We start from the raw sequence: 21,398 nt of genomic DNA, 5'->3' as shown, positions 1-21,398 counted from the left end.
TTTTCTTTACAATAGAGTAATGTCGGAGCTAGAGAAGTCTGCATTGACAAGGTTTACTACAGTGGCAATCTTAGAAAGATGTGGTAGAATCCCTGCAACCATACAAAGTATCCATTTTCTCTATAGCATGCTGCATTCCTATACCTCTTAGTTAATGCTTTTCATTGGAAAACAACCACCCTGGATTCCTGCCTTCACTGAATTCTGACAGAGGGTGTGTATGGTTATAGTGGACTGTATCATGTTCAAGGACCCAAAGATTAGCTATTCGTTTGTGCTTGCATTTTAAAGTGGAGTTTTCTGAGTTTTCTCTTTTCAGTATTCACTACAGTTGAGTAGATTTTGGGGGAAAAAACCTGTATTGTATTTGTGTAAAATTACAAAATATCACTGGTTTATGTCTGATGTTATACGTTTTCCCCAATTTTCTTTTTATTATCCTCTCTATAATTGCAAGGCAATACAGCCTTCCAATTACAGGGACCACTGACAAACATAAACAGCAACCACGTACCAGTTGGCACACATCTCCTATAGTGCACACCATTGCCATCGCACCGCTCCTCAGAAATGCACCCACAAGCTTATTCACAATTACGGATGCCACGGGAACAGGGAAAACAGATCCCAAGGGAAGCCAATGATGACTGAACCTACTGGCTGACCTGGGAAACATGAGCCCATGTGGCAAAAATTAGAAAAAAAGTATTCATGGTCCAATCTATTGGCCACATTGCTAAGGTCAAAAATCTAACCAACCAGGACCAGATTCAATAAAAATTGTCTGACTTTTATGCCAAGCCATGCAAGCCTGGAAAAATCAATTTTCTGGAACTTGTAGTCGAGGCAAGTTAGCATTCCTCTCCAGTCTTAGTCTCAGAGCTGGCTTAGGAGGCCCTGAGAGACCTGGGTCAGCCACAGCTTTGGTTGCCCTAAGCAGGTTGTAATGGAAACGGACAGCAGGAAGAAAGGGTGAAAAGCATGAATGTCGACCGTTGTCAAACTATACTTTTCCATGCCCTGCACTATCAGGTGTCATTTATTTATTCATTTTCATTTATTCATCAAATATTTAGGGGACTTCAACTCCAAACCAAATGCTGTGCTCCAAGTCGGGAAAATCAGCATGAAAACACATGGTCCGTGTTCTCAGTGAGAACACAGTTCAGCAATCACAAGGTAGTGCCACAAAGATGCTTCAAAGGAATGTAGAGGACCCCAGGAAAACATCTAAAAAAGTCATCTAATGAATTAAAGACTGGGAGAGTAAGAGTCTGTCACCAAGGAGGTGACAGCTTAGATTAGCCTTGAGGTCTGTATAGAGACCAGTAGCCCAAGAGAGGAAGGACGTATCTGTGTAAGCATCAGGACTAATGATGTGGAGATGTGTGTGTGTGTCTGTGTTTGTGTGTGGGTGTGTGTAAGAAGACAGTGAGAGAAAAGACAGAGAGAGACAAAGAGAGACTGAGAGAGAGAGACATGGAGAGGCAAAGAGAGTGTGTGTGTAAGAGAGACAGTCAGAGAGAGGAGAGAGAGGGAGAGAAACAGAGACAAAGAAGCAGAGAGAGACAAAGCATGTGTGTGTGTGTGTGTGTGTGTGAAAGAGAGAGAGAGAGAGAGACAGACAGACAGAGAGAAAAGAGGGACAGAGACAGAGACAAAGACCAAGATAAACACAGAGACAGAGAGAGAATGGCAAGAGAGAGTGAGAGAGCAGATGATGAACTGGAGGTGGCCCTGTGTCAGGCTGAGGAATTTGAACTAATCCTGATGGCTTTGAAAAGCCAAAGCCACCAACATTTTTGAGCAGAGGAGGCACATGTTAACATTACATTTTAGAAAGAGCCTGGGCGTATACGGAAGATGAATTGGAGCAAAGCTGAAGCCAGAGACAGTGGATGTCTAACGAAGCCACTGTAGTAATCAAACAGAGTCAAGTTGGTGGAGGGGATGTACTAAAAAGTTTGTGGTGATGAAGGCGTGGGAATCGGAACTGGGATGGTTGGTGGAGAGATGGAGGCATGTAGGATGATGACCTACTCTCTGCTTTTGTTGACTGAATGAAGAATAGGGGCGTGCATCAGGCTAGGCACATAGAGTGAAGGGGCAGATATAAAGGGTGAGGCAATAAAATGTGTGTGTACTGGTATTAGGGGTAAGTAGGCAGCTCAGAGCATAATTCTGAGTTAAGGATAGAGTAGGCATCATGAGTCTGTGGGTTATGGTTACATATTTGGGGTATAATGGAGGAAAGCTGACCAAAGAGAGAAATACCAAGTAAAAAGAGATTATGGCTTAGGACAAAGTCCTAGAAGGTAATAAGGTAAGGTTAATACAGCAGAGAAACTCAGAAAATCACTGAGTAGCCATCGAGAGAGGAAGGGCACCAGAGAATAACGACTTTTAATGCAAGGAAAAAACGTTCTAAAAAAGGGGACCAGTTTTATTTTCTGCAGAAAGGTCAACAAGATAAAGAGTGTGGAGCGGTCTTAAGAGGGGTGGGCTTGAGGCTTGGCGACAAGGAGCTCTATGACACACAAAGTTTGTGGAGGCTGCATGTTGTGTTGTAAGCACACAGCAGAAATGATCAGGACAGGGTGCCGGGAGATATCACCCTGAGCCAGTTCAGAGAGTATGGCTTCTAGGGTCTTCCAGTTACTCATGGGAGAGGGTCTTGTTTGGATTGTGATGACAATCTGCCTGTTGAAGATAGGATCCCGCCAGGTCAAGAGAAGCCCTGAGTGGGAGATTATTTACCTTGTAAATCTCCAAACTCGACTCTTTTTAATGTAAAAATGGCCTTTTCATGTTACTGGAATCAGGTTCCGAGTACCATATTTTATTTGTGCCACCCTCCCTTCTGTCTACATAGTCCACTGGTGGTATAAAATTGATAAGACCATGCAAAGTGGAGTGGGGTTTGCTATCCTGCTGGAGATTTCTTTTAGTTCATTTTGCCACATTGAATCTAAAGACGGGAAGAAAACCAAGCCCGGAGTAAACTACTGGTCTGGCATTCAGGGACTGATCTTTATGTGCTCTTTGATTCTAGCTTTGGGCTTTCTGGGGTAGATGCTGCCAGTGCCCCATCCCCACCCCTTTGGCACCTGCTCTTTTTGCATCATTGTTGGCTTTCTATTGCAGGCACCTGGAACTCTGCCTGAGAGTTTTTATGTCCTAGCAAGGTGTCCTCAGCCCAGGTGCGGGGTAGCCCATTCATGCTGGGGAGTTCATGTCCATCTGAAAGGAACAGCCCTCACATGAATGCTGATGAGAATTGGTGAATAAATGTTGCAACTTCCTTGCCCCTGGAAACAAGGAAGAATTGCCATGGGGTGACTCTGATGCACTGTCCCCGGAGGTTCTCAGCAGGGTTGCTTAACACCCACAATAGAAACATGCTTGATCCACACCTTTTAAATTTTTTGTTGCCTTCTCTTTCTTGTCTCATTTCCCTATTCTCTTAGGAGTGGTTTCTGGGATCACCACCAAAATAAGTACTTGCTTGTGAATCCTTGTTTCAGGGTCCACTAGTGGAGAAATCCAACCTAATTGCCAACCAAATCCAAACTCAAAAAGCTCGAATGTACTTGGTCTCGTAAACTGAGGGCTAAAGAGAGGACTAGGTGTAGTAGGAATGAATCCATCAGTCCCCAAACACAGCTATAAAAAAAGGTAGCTTTATTTTTCTGTTACTATGCTTAGTTTCAATCTGGCCATGTGCCCTATGGGGCTGCCTGCCCTTTTCCTTTTGGTCCTTTCTTGACTCACCTTGAAAAGAGGAAGAGAACATTAGCATCTTCACCTGGGACGGTGGTGATGGGGCAAGTGGCCAGGGCAGTCCCCTGGCACTGGTGCTCTTGCCACCCAAGTGGGCTTGCTTCAATTGACTATAGAGGTGCAAGGCTGGTAACTCACCACTAAGTCAGCAGAGCTGAGAAAATATTTGTCTAAAGATTAGCAGGGGAGGTCCCTTCTGATTTCCAATGTGCTGGGCCTGACGAGCTCCAGGCTTTTAACCGCCTCAGTCTAGAGTTAGGGAAATATAGCTCTGGCCTGTGAGTGTGTGTGTGTGGCAGGGGTGGGGAGGGGGCACTGTTCTAGGGGTTGGTTTTGGGCATTTCCCACACAAAGCCAGCTGTTTTGGAAGGGCCCTTGCTTCTCCTGGTCACACAGCACCTAGGATGCCAGGCATGTAGTATCTGTAATAGCTGACAACTGTGGTTTGGTTTGCAGGGTGACCTACACTTTGCTAGTGTGGAGGAAATTCAGCGGGGCCTTTACCAAATTCTCTTGTGCAGAAGAGCTGTGCAGATTGAGTTGTCAGCTGAACTCACCTTTCTGTTGGTTGGTTAAGTTGTCCCAGGGCCTCTCTGTCATTTCTGAGAACTTTTACTATGGAGTAGAAAAAAATGGCCTTCTACTCCTGGAGTGACTGAGGGTACAGTCCAAAGCAATCCTGACAAGTGTCAATTATTTTTTAAGTCTGCTATTTTTAAGTTTGAAAATGTAGGTAAATTTTGCATATGTTTTTATTTTAGTATTATAGGGTATTTTAAATTTCTTGTCACGACACAGGAGCTACATTGTGTTATTTTGTGGCTTCATGTCTTCAGCATCTGACCTTATCGTCTGTATTTCTCTGTGAGAAGCAAAGTGAGGGATGGAGTACTGGATGCAGGACAGGAATTAGGGGGGCATTTTACCTGGTTTCGCACCTAGGGACCATGTACACTTGGATAAGTCATGGCAGCTCTATTGTCTTCTGTTTCTTCTCCCAGAAGGTGATGTGGAGGGTGGGATGGGACAATATTTGCACAATGACTTCTAAAATTCCTTTGGCTCTTAAATTCTAAGATTTATCCTGTGATTGATTTTAGATATTCTGATGATGTTTTCGTTTTCGTTTTGTTTTTTTTTTCACCCAGGCTGGAGTGCAGTGGCACGATCTTGGCTCACTGCAACCTCTGCCTCTTGAGTTCAAGCAATTCTCCTGCTTTAGCCTCCCAAATAGCTGGGATTACAGGCACGCATCACCACACCCCAGTGATTTTTTGTATTTTTAGTAGAGATGGGATTTCACCATGTTGGCCAGGAGGGTTTTGATCTCCTGACCTTGTGATCTGCTGCCTCAACCTCCCAAAGTGCTGAGATTACAGGCATGAACCACTGCGCCCAACCTCTGATCATGTTTTCTAAACATGTTCTCATGTTTAAGTAAATGAACATACACTGCTTATTGGAAAGGAATCTACAAAACATATTTGAAGGGTAGACGATCTGAAAGTAGATGACATTAGACCAAACCATATCTCAAGGGCTGTCGCTAAAGGTATTGATGACTTGAGAACTCAAAGAGAACAGGAAGTAACTTAAAACAATTTCTGAACTTTTAAAAAAGGAGGATGTTCTCAATGAAGTTTGGTATCAGCATGCATCTTTTATTAGCTGGAAAGAGAAGTTGAGTAAGGGGCAGGGAAAATATAACATTGGGGGTTTTCATTTTTATTTTGACATAATTTCATATATACAAAATATACAATATATGCAAAACATATTTTTCTCTTAAACATATGAGAATAATTTGAAGACATGATTTCATCATACCCTTTATCTCTAGGTAGTTCCAGTTGCATTTCCCAAGATCCAGGGCATTCTCTTACACAACCACAGCATACAATCAGGAAAGTAGATACTGATACAATACTACTACCTAACCTATAATGCACATTTAATTTTGCAAATTGCTTCAGTAATGTCCTGTCCAGGATAAAAAATCTTGGTTTAGGATCCAATCATGGATTATGTATAACATTTAGTTATTATGTCTCTTTTCTGTTATTTAATCCGGAATGATTCCTTAACCCTTCTCTGTCTTCCTAAATTTCATATTTTTGAAGAGTACTGGTTAATTATTTAGCAGAATGTCCTTCACTTTAGGTTTGTCTGATGTTTCCTCAGGGTTCGATTCAGGTCATGCATTTTTGGCAAAAACACCACATAAGGTGGCATGTCCTCAGTGCAACACATGAAGTTGGTTTGTCCCATTACAAGTGAAGATAATTTCATCACTTGTTAAGGTAATTTTTAAAAATTTCATCCTTGAATTAAATATACTATAAGGTTGAAATTTGCCGATTCCTCTTGATGCTGTCTTCACTAGAAGAAACAGCCTCATTGCAACAGTGCCACCTGCTGAAATAAAGAAATGACTGTCTTAGAATTTAAGTCCCCAGATACAGCTTGTATTTTGATGGCTTCCAAATATTATATAACTTAAGATAAAATCTAAACTTTCCAGAGGTGGGATTGGTTAGATAGCAAAGCTTGGACAAGAGTTTAAGGCAATTGAAAAGGAAAATGTAGGGCAGAAAGCAATTGTATGAAGAACAGGGTTAAACAGGTTCTAGTGCCTCCTTGGGGTTTAGCCTCTCAGAGCATCTTAGGAAGGCACCCCTCATCATGACAGGCTCCCATTCCTAATTCAGAAATAGAAGGACCCAGACGTGTGGGTGGGCTTCACCTTCTCAGGTAATACCTGATAGCCCACCAGGCAGATAGAGGTGGGCGATGCTCCCAGCACTGAGCACTCTGGGTTTGCAAGAACTACCCAGGCCAACACCTCATCACTTTTTTTTTCCCTCTCAGTTTTGTAATGTGGCTTCTTATAAATTTAAACCTGTTTCAGCATTTGCCTTGTTGCCTGTCTGGAAATAACAAGTTGTTTGTTTTGCTCTATAATTTGAGAAAGAGGCTACCATTCCCCTCCCATCATGGAAAACACTCTGCAATGATCTGTATTATTTTCCAATCATGCTAATCACTGACTAACTTGTTTTCACCAAAGAGGTTTTTTTTTTAAATCTAATTGGAAGTTTGAACCTGAAACTCATAGAAGACAAATGGACAATTTTGGTCTCACGTGTTTTGTTTAATCACTCGTTTCTGCATAAACACCATTTCTTGAGGTGTGGAAGGATATAAGATCTGTTCATGATCTTTGAATTTGGTACAAGTTATTTTTGTCTTGTTACTGGCCATTCCTGACCATCAAGAGCCAAAACATTAATCTGGAAGTGAAGGAGAAGTGGGAAAACATGAAAGACAATTTTGGTTCTGTAGTTAAGAGATGGAAGAGTTAATAGCATAATCTGAATGCCGAATCCAAGAATATCTGATGAGATCATCTCAGTCTTTATTATTTAGATCTGGTATCTAGATGGATGAGTGCAGGGAACAATGGACTTCTCAGACCACAGCTGAGATTGCAGAGATGGCACTTAACTGTGGACTAACACAAACAGGAACCCGTCACTGGAGAGCAAGCAAGATGAAAAAGAAACCAAATGTCAGGCCACATGATGAAGAATTGGGAACTGGGGAAACATTGGACTTGGGAAACAACATTTAAGACAAAGGAGGACAGAATAGCTAAGTGCAACTATTTACAAATCTAATGAAGTTCCACACTTTGCTTCTTTTGACCCAAGAAAGAATTACTACTAATGAACTGAAGTTGCAGAGAAATAGATGCTACCTTATGATGAGGAATACAACAAAATCTAGCAATTGGAAGTATCCAAGGATGGTTTAGGATGATCTGGAGAGAGAAGTTGTAGGAAAAGTATGTGTGACCAAGTTATACAACCTTAATGTCCCATTTATCCTGAGATTCTATGATTCAAAGATGCCTCTAGTATTTGATCCATGGCTAGACCCAATCCATAGTCAACTTTTTAATCTATAACATTTTAAAAGATAAGCAAATAAAGCCAAGTTGATTAGATTCTTTCACCCAAATCCAAGCCTAAGCTTATGTAACTGATATTGGATTCATTAGTAGCAAAAATTATGTAACACATGGGAAATACATATTTGTAAAAAAAAAATGAGAGTTTTTTAAGGTCAACTCTTTGTTAAAAGAATTTGGCATTAAGTAAATGTTACATCTACTAAATGTTTAAGCTTAATCACTATGTGAACAAATATAATTATTCCTGGAAACAATGAAGGAATATTTCCAGGAATTTTTATGACATGGAGGAAGACCTGGAAATACTCCATGTCTTTATAAGTTATTTAGAGCTTATAAAGTTGGGCTCTCTGCATCAGCATTTCGTAACACATAGAAAAATCCACAAAGAGAAAAAAACTCATTTGTTTCTGAATGTTGTTGAATGCTATTAGGTTGAATTGTGAAATTTTTATTTGAGCATTTTAAATTAAAATATTTATTGAAAAATTATAGGTTGACAGGCAGTTGGGAGAAGTGATACAGAAAGAATTTATGCACCATTTACCCAGTTTCCTCCAATGGTAACATTGCAAAATTATGGAGCATTTTTGATCTATAAAAGAGTAGTTTTATATGGTTAGACCTAATAGAGATGGATGACAAAAACCACAATTTTCTGGGTTAGGCTGAGTGCATAACCCAAAACTCATAAAATGAAGTAACTTTGATGGCATTGAAATATGGGCCAATAGAATGGGTTTCTGTTGTGGGAGAGGAGAGGTTTCAAGAGAGATTCTAGTGGTAGGAGAGTGGGGCTAATGGTCGGATTTTAAGAAATGCTGTGACGATATCAGGATAATGAACACTGGGAAATCGATAGGGTGCCTTTGATGAGGACACACAGGGTGGTGGCAAACACAACTCCAAAACCAATGAGCAAGGGAGGGTGAAGTGAAGGCAGCCTGGGCTGGTGCCAGATTAGCATGGGCTATTCTGTTTATAGATTAAAGGGAAGATGTTCACTGAGATAAATAAATTGCAAGCTGGGTGAGGTGGCATGTACCTGTAATTCCAGCTGCTTGGGAAGCCAAGACAGGAAGATCTCTTGAGCCAAGGAGTTTGAGGCCAGCCTGGGCAACATAGCAAGACCCTGCCTCAGAAAAAAATTGGAGATGCAGAAGATGTTGGAGGGCATGGGGCTGAGGTGGAGAATCAAGAGCTTTGCCAAGTGAAAAAAAGAAAGACCTTTTTTCCTGCCTATATGGAAAGGATAATGGGTAGGATAACTTTGACATTTAGATGTCAACAGGAGGGAATGCTTTGTAAAAGTCTCCGGTTTTCAAATGTTTTAAACACAGTGTACTCCATTGTCTTTTCTATACTCTTTCATGGAAAATGCTGAAATACAAAAGAGATGATATCAGGGCCGGTCTTGTCGAAGTGAAGGTGAAGCCCAACTTCCGCTTCACCTTTAAAAAGCCCAGAGGTTCTGTAAATTCATTAGGAAATGAATAGAATCCACAATGGAATGAAACTGGTAAAGTATTCAAACTGCGTAAGTCCTGGTTTTATCAGGCCACAAAAGTTAATTCTCATGTCATTCTGTTGTTTGGCAAACAAACTGCAAGTTTGCAGAGGGTTTTATTTATTTCATACAGCCTGAAAACTGCAAGGTGTACAATAACAGGAATAACCAGGTCATTTGAAAAGGATCATGACAGCTATTGATGCTACCTGTCCAGCCTGGACATGATTTAGCCTGACCAAGCACCCGAGAAAGCTCAGTGGGTTGTGAGCACACCCTGAGCCAAAAGCGTTATGGGCTGCTCCAAACCAAGTGTACTTTTAATGTGGATTAATAAAGACCTGATATTCAGGTTCAGAAATATGACTGTTGCATTGTACTAGCTGTGGGGCTACATCTAGAGTAGTGCCTTTCTGCTGGACTCCACATTTAGAAAGGACAGGGACAAAGTAAAGAATTTCAGATGAAGAGGAACAAAATGGGAAAGGCCATGGAATTGGTTTGTTATAAATACTTGTTCAGGGAAAGAAGGGACAGAGGCAGAATGATAAGAGGAGCAAGGAACACAGGAAAGAGGGAAGGGATGAGGAAGGCACATAAAGTGATGACATGTGGTTATGATTTAAAGAGTTTTTTTCAGAAATGAATATGAATAAGCTTAAAAGGGGAGAAGCAGATTTACGAAAGGGGATGAGAAGATGGAGGACAGGAGTATCAGATATGGCTTGCCATCTCCCATCACTGTAAATGTCATCTGGAGTAATTTGCAGTTGTCAAGATTTAAAGCTTTAACTCCTACCATTAGTCAAGATGCTTAAAAGAATTCCAATACTCTGAAATCTAGTTCTGTATACCCACTCCAAATTCATTTGGGTGTTAAACACATGTGAGCATTCCAACATAAATATTTATAGGGCAAAGACCTTAGAAAGCACAGCCTATGTTTTCCAAATTGTATTCCACAGAAAAACCCACTCCCCTTGCCTGCTCTTTCCCCTGCCTCTCCCTCCACCACCCTCCTTCTAAATCTTCTTCCCTCTCTCCCTCCTCCTCTTCCTCTTTCCTACCCATTTTTTTTTCCTTCTTTCAACTCATTCTTACTAAGCACCACTACCTTCCGTATACCACATGTACTGTGTTGACCAAAAACATGTTTGGCCCCTGTTCTCATGGAGCTCATAGTGAGTGGGGGAAGACAGACATTGACCAAACTGTTGTCACTTTCATAAATTGTACATTGTATTTCTTTTATTACTACAGAAGTGGAACATTTTGTCTCATATTTGTAGTTCGTGTGACACTCATACACCTTTTAACTCAGGTGTAAAAGCCAATTTTATTTTATATATCTGAACTTAATTTACTTCTCTAGTCCCTATATTGCCCAGTTAGAGATTTGATCTATTTCTTTCCAAGTTTAAAAATTAGTCCCTTCAATACCTAGTTTATTGAAAGTTTTTAACAGGAAGGGATATTGAATTTTATGTAAGACCTTTTCTGCATCTATTGAGATAAACACATGGTTTTTGTCTTCAGTTCCGTTTATGTGATGCATCCCATATATTGATTTGCATATGTTGAAGCAGCCTAGCATCCCAGGGATGAAACCAACTTGATCGTGGTGGATAAGCTTTTTGATTTGCTGCTGGATTCAGATTGGCAGTATTTTATTGAGGACTTTTGCATCAATATTCATGAAAGATATTGGCCTGAAGTTTTCTTATTTGTGTTGTATCTCTGCCAGGTTTGGTATCTGGATGATGCTGGCCTCATAGAATGATTTAGGAGGAGTCTATCCTTTTCAACTTTTTGGAGTAGTTTCAGTAGAAAAAGTACTGGCTCTTCTTTCTAACACTGTTAGTAGAATTCTGCTGTGAATCGTCTAGTCCTGGGCTTTTTTGTTTGATAGGCTATTTATTACCGCCTGTGTTAGTCTGTTCTCATACTGCTATAAAAAAATACCAAAGACTGAGTAATTTATAAAGGAAAGAGGTTTAATTGACTCACAGTTACACTCACACTTACAGTCATGGCAGAAGGGGAACCAGGCACCTTCTTCACATGGTGGCAGGAGAAAGAGTGTGTGTTTAGGAGGAACTGTCAAACACTTATATGCCCATAAGATCTCATAAGAACTCACTCACTATCATGAGAACAGGATAAGGGAAAACTCCTCAAAGATCCAATCACCTCCCACCATGTCCTGCTCTCAGCATGTGGATATTATGGGATTACAATTTGAGATGAGATTTGGGTGGGGACACAGAGCCAAACCATATCACTGCCTCAATTTCAGAACTAATTATTGGTCTATTCAGGGATTCAATTTCTTACTTGAAATAAAGTCTTGGGAAATAAAGTCTTGGGAGGGTATAGTTCAGTCCCAAGAAATAAAGTCTTGGGAGGGTATAGTTCAGTCCTGGGACACATGTCCAGGAATTTAACCATTTCTTCTAGATTTCCTTGTTTATTTACATATAGATGTTTATAGTATTCTCTGATGGTTGTTTGTTTTTCTATAGGATTAGTGATGATATCCCTTTTATCATTTCTGATTATGTTGATTTGATTCTTCTCTCTTTCTTCCTTATTAGTCTAGCTAGCAGTCTATTTTATTATTTTTTTAAAAAAAACATCTCCTGGATTTGTGGATTTTTTGAAGGGTTTTTCATGTCTCAATCTCTTTCAGTTTAGTTCTGATCTTGGTTTTTTCTTGTCTTCTGCTAGATTTGGGGTTTGTTTTCCCTTGGTTCTCTAGTTCTTTTAGTTCAGATGTTAGGTTGTTAACTTGAGATCTTTCTAGCTTTTTGATGTGGGCATTTAGTGCTGTAAATTTATCTTTTGACACTGCTTTAGCTGCTTCCCAGAGATTCTCTTTGTTCTCATTAGTTTCTTTGTTCTCATTAGTCTCATTAGTCTCTTCATTCTCATTAGTTTCAAACTACTTGATTTCTGCCTTAATTTCATTATTTACTTAAGAGTAATTCAGGAGCAGGTTGTTCAATTTCCATGTAGTTATGTGGTTTGGAGTGAATTTCTTAATCTTGAGTACTAATTTGATTGTGCTGTGGTCTGAGAGACTGTTATGCTTTCAGGTACAATGTTTGACAAACCCACAGCCAACATCATACTGAATGGGCAAAAGCGGAAGCATTCCTCTTGAAAACCAGCACAAGACAAGGATGCCCTCTCTCATCACTCCTATTCTACATATTATTGGAAGTTCTGGACAGGAAAATCAGGCAAGAGAAAGAAATAAAGTGTATTTGAATAGGAAGTGAGGAAGTCAAGTCATCTTTGTTTGAAGATGACATGTTTCTATGTCTAGAAAATTCCATTCTCTCAGCCCCAAAGCTTCTTAAGCTGATAAGCAACTTCAGCAAAATCTCAGGATACAAAATCAATGTGCAAAACCCACTAGCATTTCTATACACTAACAAGAAGCAAGCAGGGAGCCAAATCATGAATGAACTCCCATTCACAATTGCTACAGAAAGAATAAAATACTTGAAAATACAGCTAACAGGGGAAGTGAAGGACTTCTTCAAGGAGAACTACAGACCCCTGCTCAAAGAAATCAGACAGGACACAAAGAAATGGAAAAACATTCCATGTACATAGATAAGAAGAATCAATGTCGTGAAAATGGCCATACTGCCCAAAGTAATTTATAGATTCAATGCTATTCCTATTAAAATACTAGTGACATTATTCACAGAATTAGAAAAAAATCTTTTAATTTATATGGAATTCAGCCTCTTAAAATAGAGCCTAAATAGCCAAGACAATCCTAAGCAAAAAGAACAAAGCTGGAGGCATCACACTACCCAACTTCAAACTATACTACAAGGCTACGGTAACCAAAACAACATAGTACTGGTACAAGAACAGACACATAGACCAATGTAGCAGACTAGAGAACTCTAGAAACAAGACCACATACCTACAACCATCCAATCTTCAACAAACCTGACAAAAACAAGCAATGGGGAAAGGATTTCCTATTTAATAAAGGGTGTTGGGAGAACTGGCTGGCCACATGTAGACACTTGAAACTGGACCCCTTCCTTATACCATGTACAAAAGTTAACCCAAGATGGATTAAAGACTTAAATGTAAAACCCCAAACTATTAAAAAAAAAAAAAACCCTAAAAGAAAATCTAGGCAATACCATTCAGGACGCAAGCACAGGCAAGGATTTCATGATGAAAATGCCAAAAGCAATTGCAGCAAAAGCAAAAATTGACAAATGGGATCTGATTAAACTAAAGAGCTTCTGCACAGCAAAAGAAACTATCATCACAGCTAACAGACAACCTACAGAATGGGAGGAAATTTTTGCAATCTATCCATCTGATGAAGGTCTAATGTCCAGAGTTTACAAGTAACTTAAACAAATTTACAAGAAAAAAACAAAACCCTATTAAAATGTGGGCAAAGGACATGAACAGACCCTTCTCAATAAAAGACATACATGTGGCCAGCAAACATAAGAAAAAATGCTCAGCATCACTAATCATTAAAGAAATGTAAACCAAAATCACAATCAGATACCATCTCACATCAGTCAGAATGGCAATTATTAAAAAGCCAAAACACAACAGATGCTGATGAGTTTGTGGAGAAAAAAAAAATTTACTGTTGGTGGGAATGTAAATTAGTTCAACCATTGTGGAAGACAGTGTGGTGATTCCTCAAAGACCTAGAGGCAGAAATACTACGCAACCCAGCAATCCCATTTCTGGGTATTTAACTGAAAAAAAAAAAAAAAAAATCTTTCTATTATAAAGATATATGCACACATGTGCTCATTGCAGCATTATTCATAATAGCGAAGACATGGAATCAACCTAAATGCCCATCAATGATAGACTGGATAAAGAAAATGTGGTACACATCCACCATGGAATACTGTGCAGCCATAAGGGGACATGGATGGAGTTGGAAGTCATTATCCTTAACAAACTAACACAGGAACAGAAAGCAAAACACTGCATGCTCTCACTTATAAGTGGGAGCTGAATGCTGAGAACACATGAACACATAGTGGGAAACAGTACCCACTGGGGCTTCTTGGATGGGGGCTGGAGGGAAGGAGAGTAGCAGAAAGAATAGCTAATGAATGCTGAGCTTAATACATAGATGATGGGATGATTTGTGCAGCAAACCACGATGGCACACATTTACCTATGTAACAAACCTACACATCCTGCACATGCACCCCTGAACTTAAAATGAAAGTTGAAGAAAAAAGAAATTAGTTCAATCCCAAAATATCTTGGTACAATTTGGTAATGTAAACTCGGTCCATTCTTATTCAAAAGTCTCTCTATTCAGGACTCAGCCATTCTTCTTACTCTTTGGAGTGGTACCTAAGACTCGAAGAGGTTAGGCACATTATTCCCTCAGACTGCGGCTCATGAAGGGGTGTCAGATGCAGGACTGTCTTCGGGCCATGCTGGGCTTTGCAGAGATACAGCTCACCTCATCAACTCTCTCAGTGCGGCACCCTGCTTCCCACTGCCAATACCACTCTCATGTGCCCTTTAGGTTGATGCCAGTGGTTTTTCTGTTTTCCCTGGAATTCTCAAAGAACTTGCACGTTAACTTCTTTTTGAATTTTACTGTTCTTTAATTCACTAAATTTAGCATATATCTTTATTAGTGCCTTCCGTTTGCTTTTGCTGGCTCTTTACCTACCCCACCTACCTTCTTGAGTTACATTTTCATGTCATTTAACTTTCTTCTCTATGGTTTTTTAATAAAATATTTAAGTTTATAAATGTTATTCTGAGTATAGTATTTGTCACATGGCATAGATTGGGATTTATTGTTTTCCAACCATTATTATTTCTAAAAGATTATAATTGAATTTCTAATTTCTTTTTTGACCCTTGTGTTCATTCAGAAATTTTATTTTTCAATTTCCAAGGGATTAGAGTTTTGCTGTTGTTGTTTTTGTTAATGCTTATATTGTTATACTTATACATATGTTTATAAAATTTGCACTTTTAGGAATTTGTGGAGTCTTCATGGAAATTTTATAATTTTATAATTTCACAAATGTTCCATGGACGTGGAAAAAGAGAGGTTTTACTGAGTTCGACAGTACCAATATAGAGTCATCTCTCAGTGTCTGTGGAGGATTGGTTCTAGCATCTCCTATGCTCCCAATGGATGATCAAGTTCTGCCATTGGTCCTATGTAACCTGCAGATATGAAAAGTCAGCCCTCTGTATCCAAGAGTTCTGCATTACGTGAATATTATATTCTTGATCTGAGATTGGTTGAATCTACCTGTGGATATGGAACCCATGGATATGGAGTGCTGACTGTATATCCAATACATCCACAATTCCTGAAAGTTTTTCCTCTCGGACACTTCGTAACTCTGACTACTTTCCATTATGTACCCTAGAACTGTTAGATCTTTACAAAGACTGCAATTACTTTTGTACCAACCTAACAGCTATCATTGTGATCAGAGTAGGAAGTATCCTGTGTGTCCACGGTTTAGGATTCTCTAGGACTCCAGACCAAGTAGGATGGTGACTACTATTGTCAAGAGCTAAAGCTGGGTATGCTTTTCTTCCTTCCATGCCTCAGCATCCGCAGTTCATGTAGCCACTGGTGGGTCATTTGCAGCGGGGAGTGTCCAACAAAGTTAGTACTTTTTCTTTGGTTGTCCTTTGTCTCAAACTCCAACCCGGAAGTAAAATTATTAGGAGAACATTGTTGAGATTTAAGCTTTCTGTTCATTTGCATTTGTATAATTAATCTTTATTTGTTACTTTGGTTTTAACAGTTCTTTATTATTTTGTATATGAGAATGCTTTTATACACAGAAACATTGAGTAGAGCAGTTTTCAAATCCAAACAGAAACTTTTATAATAATAGGGCTATTTAACCCATTTCATCCTATTGTACAAATTAATAGCTTGGTCTCTATAATTTAATTTGTAATCCCTTGCAACTTTTAAAATGAATCCTTTGTTTTCTGTTTCTCTGTTTTTCTCTTGCTATACAGAATATTGTCTCTTAGCTTTCCATCATCGAATTTGCTTGATCTACTTGATACTTGAAATCTACTTGATACACCATGCTCTAGCCCACACTTGTCCAGCCTGTCTTATTTTGTTGTAATAGTTGTTCTGTTTCATTTTGTTTTAGGCTTTTAGCAGCCGAGAATCATGTTTTTAGTTTCTGTCTCTAGTGGTAAGTGGAAAAGAGGGATGAGGAAGCATCTGTACTGGCCCAACCAGAAACAGAAACTGAGAACCCATGACTGTATCCTCTCTCTTGGACACCTCTGTTAGCCTCTTAAACACAAAAATAGAGAGATCCCAGATGTGCTCTATTTCCTAGGCCTCCTTCCCTGGCTATAGTCACTGTCTGCACTTCCACACCTCCCATTTTCTTCCTGATCCATGCCAATTAGGGTTTCTTCCTCAATGCTTCAGTGAAAATAAACTATATTATAGACATCAGTGGGCTGCATCTTGCCCAAGCCAAGGGATAACTTTTGGTCCTCATCTTAATGACTACTTAGCTGTGTTTGATATTGTTGACTTATTTCCTCTTTAAAAATCTTTTCAAAGCCCCTATGATGCTACTTCTGTCTAGTTTTTTGCTCCCACCCTTGCTATATTACCTCCTGCTTTTTTTTTTTTTTTTTTTTTTTTTAACTCTATGTCTCCTCTGGTCACATGATTATATTTATGGGGTGCACTTGATCCTCTACTGTTTTATTTTCTATTCCTACATGATCTTATTTAGTACCATGGCTTTAAAGACCATCTGTTGATGACTCCCAAGTCAGTATTTCTAGCTCCATTCTCCTCAAATGGGAAACTTATACTGAACATCTCCTTTTGGATATCTGAAAACCATCTCAAATCCAACATCTCAAACATTACTCTGAGTTCTCCACCCCATATGCTCCTCTAAAATCTTTCCCGTCTTATTAAATGGTCCCACCTTAAACACACACCTCAGAGCAATTCTTCACTCTTCTTCTTCCCAAAAGATTTACATCTAATTTATCCGTATGTCCTATTTGCCCAACATCCCAAATACATACTAAAGCTGACCACTTCACTCCATCTTCACCGCCATAAACCAAGTCTGAAACACTGGCATTTCTCTTGGGCTACTAGTAAAGTGTCCTACCTAATTCATTTTACTCAATCAATACTCACTGAGTTCTTACTAGGTGTCAGATGTTTTACAGGACTTAAAGGCACATCAGTGAATAAAACATAAAAAGATTGCTACCCTAATGAAATTTATGTCTAATTAATGCAGACAGACAATAAAGAAAACTGTGTGGGTGGGGGGGGGGAAGGTAGATGGAAGTTATAAATGCTATGAAGGAAAAATAAAAGAAATGTGATAAAAGGATAAGGAGAAGACTTAGGTAAGTTGTACTTTAAAATAAAGTGGTCAGACATACATCAATTCAAAAGGGACATTTTCATAAAAATATAAAGTATTTGAGGGAGTAAGATACATAGATTCTGGGGACAACATGTGAACATGTCCTGCAGAGTCATCACAGTTGGCATGCTGGAGGAACAAGAAAAAGGTCCATGAGGGTGGGGCAAAGTAAAATGAGCAAAGGAGAAAGTATTGTGCAAAAAGATCAAGATAACAGGGACAGAGAGGCATGATAGGGATATGGGCATATTGTATGCTGAGTGGGGGAACAAGCCCCAGGAGAGTTTTTGTTCTGCTTCGTCTAGCTATCTTAAAATGTAAGCAATTTTTAGAATAGTCTTAGATTTATGGAAGTGTTGCATATCTACTGTAGAGAGTTCCCACATAATGTTCATCCAGTTTCTTTTGTTGTTAACATTTTATGTTACAATGATAAATTTGTCAAAACTAATGAAGCAACATCAGTTTACTAAATAAACTCCACAATTAATTCAAATGTTACTAGTTTTTTCCATGTCCTTTTTATGTTCCAGTATTCCATCCAAGATACCACATTGCATTGAGTAGTCATGTGTCCTTAGTCTCCTCTGGACTTTGATGGTTTCTTAGACTTTTGCTGTTTTTATGACCTTGTCAGCTCTCATGTATACTGGTCAGAATATTGTATATCCTTCTATTTGGGTTTCTCTGATATTTTTCTCAGGTTTAGATGAGCTTTGGGGAGAGAACATTCACACAAAAATACATAAAATTAGAACACAAATATAATAGCCAAAACGCCCTTGAGAAATTATAAGACTCATTTCTTCAAAAATCATTAAAGAGTAAATCTAAGGAAATGTTATAAAATATTTTAAATAGACTGCTCTATATTAGCACCAAGAGTATGCACTCCTAAGTTGTAAGTAAAGGACAAATTTATGATTAATTACCTAATATTTAAATCCAAAGGGTGAAAAAAGGAACAACACAAAATCTAAACCAAATAGAAAAAAGAAAATAAAAATAAAAGACAAAAGTAATTAAGTAGCAAATAAACAAAAAGTAGAGTTGATCGTTAAGATTAAACACTATTTTTAAAGACCAATATAACAAACAAATGTTTTGACGGTGGGAGAGAGTGAGAGCGAGAGAGAGAAAGTGAGTGAGAAAGAATATAAACAAACAATATCAGAAAAAAATAAAGGAGCACAAACATATAATGAAGTATTTTAGAAACTATGAATTTATATGAACAGCCGTTTGCCAATAGGTTAAAAACCCATGCAATGGACAATTTTCTAGGAAAGTATAAATGCCATGATTAGTCTTTACAACCATAAAATAAGTATTAATAAAAATAAAAAAGTAATCAGTATCTTACTCCCAAAGGCATCAGACCCACATGATTTTTCCAGCAACTTTTAGCACCAATTCAATAAACATACATTTCTCATTATAGCTTAACTGAAAAAAAGTGAAGTCACACAAATCATTTTATAGGGATTGAATAATACTGTTAGGAAAACTAGAAAAGAAAAACACAAAGATGCACTTCTTTATTTCAACACTATAAATACAACAACAATTATTTCCTTGTTGTTTTCACTTCAGGGAAATGCTGATTCATCTTTGTAGGTAATACAAATTCAACTTGTGGTTAATAAAGTTTAATAAAGGCAACTATAATTTTAAAGTACAATAAGCCAACGTAATATTCCCAATTTACTTCTTCAACACTTGGCCCGCAGTAATAACTATTTAAAAAGTGGACATTTAAGGCAAAGATTTCATTCTACATGTTGGAGAAGCATTGCAGGAGAAATAAAGATTTCCTAATTTTTGCTTAGTAAGCACATTGAGACACCAAGGTGGGCAGATCACCTGAAGTCAGGAGTTTGAGATCAGCCTGGCCAACATGGCAAAATGCCGTCTCTACTAAAATTACAAAAATTAGCCAGGCGTGGTGGTGCATGAGTGTAATCCTAGCTACTTGGGAGGCTGAGGCAGGAGAATTGCTTGAATCTGGGAGGCGGAGGTTGCAGTGAGCTGAGATAGCGCCACTGCACTCCAGCCTGGGCAACACGAGTGAGACTCTGTCTCAGAAAAAAAAAAAAAAAAAAAAAAAAGCAAGATAAGTCTCCATCTTTATTATTTTCCTTCCTTCAACTAGCTATGAACTTGTTTTAATTTATTACCACTGATTTGAAGCAACCTTATCATAAAATAAGTTCCCATTTGTACCTTCATCTTTTTATTAACTCTGTTCTATGGATATGACCATCTATTCTGATCATTACACACACTTATCGATTATGAATCCTTTCAGATGACTACAATGACATTTTCTTTCCCTCACAAAACAAGAAGTCAAAACGTAAATGGTTGCTGATGCTCTTTCTTTAGTTTATTTCTGTAAGAAATAAATCTCTGAGATTTTATGATGTTTTCAATATGGCAATAAGATGGCCATTATGCCCTTGTTCAAGGCAAGGAGAAAGGAGCACTCTCCGCATGCTCCCACAGCTGACTCCTGCAGCTGAGCTTATGAAATGCTGGCAGTCATGACCCCTGCAGATGCTATGCACAAGCAGCTGTATATGACTCTTGTCACTGACCCACACCACCATATTTATACCTACAGCTGGTCCCTACAGCTATGTGCATGCATGCTGCCAATTTTGTCCCTGCAGCTGTGCACATGCATGTAGTTTCCAGATCCATGTCACCACGCTCCACCACCATGCACATGCCAGAAGCTAGCTCCCACAGTCAAGAATGTGCAGCGCTGGCCCTCACTGCTGCCTGCTTTCTCTGATCTTTTGTCACTATAGCCATAGGCACTGTTGAGGACCCCCAAGAGCCCTTGCAGCCACTGCAAACCTTCTGCAGTTCTTGCAACCATAAACCATGCAGTTGCAAACCGCAGCTACCTGAGATGATGAGACACTGCACCTCCCTAGACCTGGAGTCACTGTACCTCTCGCATTTGGTGTCCTGTGTCACTAGGCCCAGTGCCACAGCATGTTCCAGTGTGTCCCACTGCCCGCACTTGAAGGTTTTTCCTTGTTGAAGCCAATCCATAAAGTCTGTAAGAGAGGACTGCCTGTTTAAATGTGTAGACACCTATACAAAGCTACAAGAATGACAAAGAATTGAGAAAACATGACATAATCAAAGGACACAGAAAACTTCCAAAACCAATGCCAACATATTGGATACCCATAAACTACCTGATAAAAAAAATTCAAATATTATTCTTTAGAAGCTAATTGAGCTATGAAAGAACACAGACTCTCAATTTAACAAAATCAGCAATAATGCAACAACAAAAAAGAGGTTCAACAAAGAGATCAAATTCATAAAATGGAACCAAATGAAATTTTGGAGCTGAAGAATACAATGATTGCACTACAAAATACAATAGAGAGTTTTAACAGCAGACTAGATAACATGGAAAAAAGTATAGAAATTTGAAGACAGATCATTTGAAATCATCTAGTCAGAGGAGAAGAAAGGAAAAGGAATGGAAAGGAATGAAGGCCTACAGGATCTATGGGACAGTATCAAGATAACTAATGTTCATATTATAGAATTTTCAGGAGAAGAGAAAGGGAAAGTAACAGAAAGTTTATTTAAAGAATCAATAGCTGAAAACTTTCTATTTATGGGGAAAGAAGATATGAACATTCAGGTACATTGTCCTGACCTGCAGGACAGT

The sequence above is a fragment of the Rhinopithecus roxellana genome, chromosome 13, assembly GCF_007565055.1.
Source record: "Rhinopithecus roxellana isolate Shanxi Qingling chromosome 13, ASM756505v1, whole genome shotgun sequence".
NCBI classification, from domain to species: domain Eukaryota; kingdom Metazoa; phylum Chordata; class Mammalia; order Primates; family Cercopithecidae; genus Rhinopithecus; species Rhinopithecus roxellana.
This window is presented reverse-complemented; position numbering follows the sequence as displayed.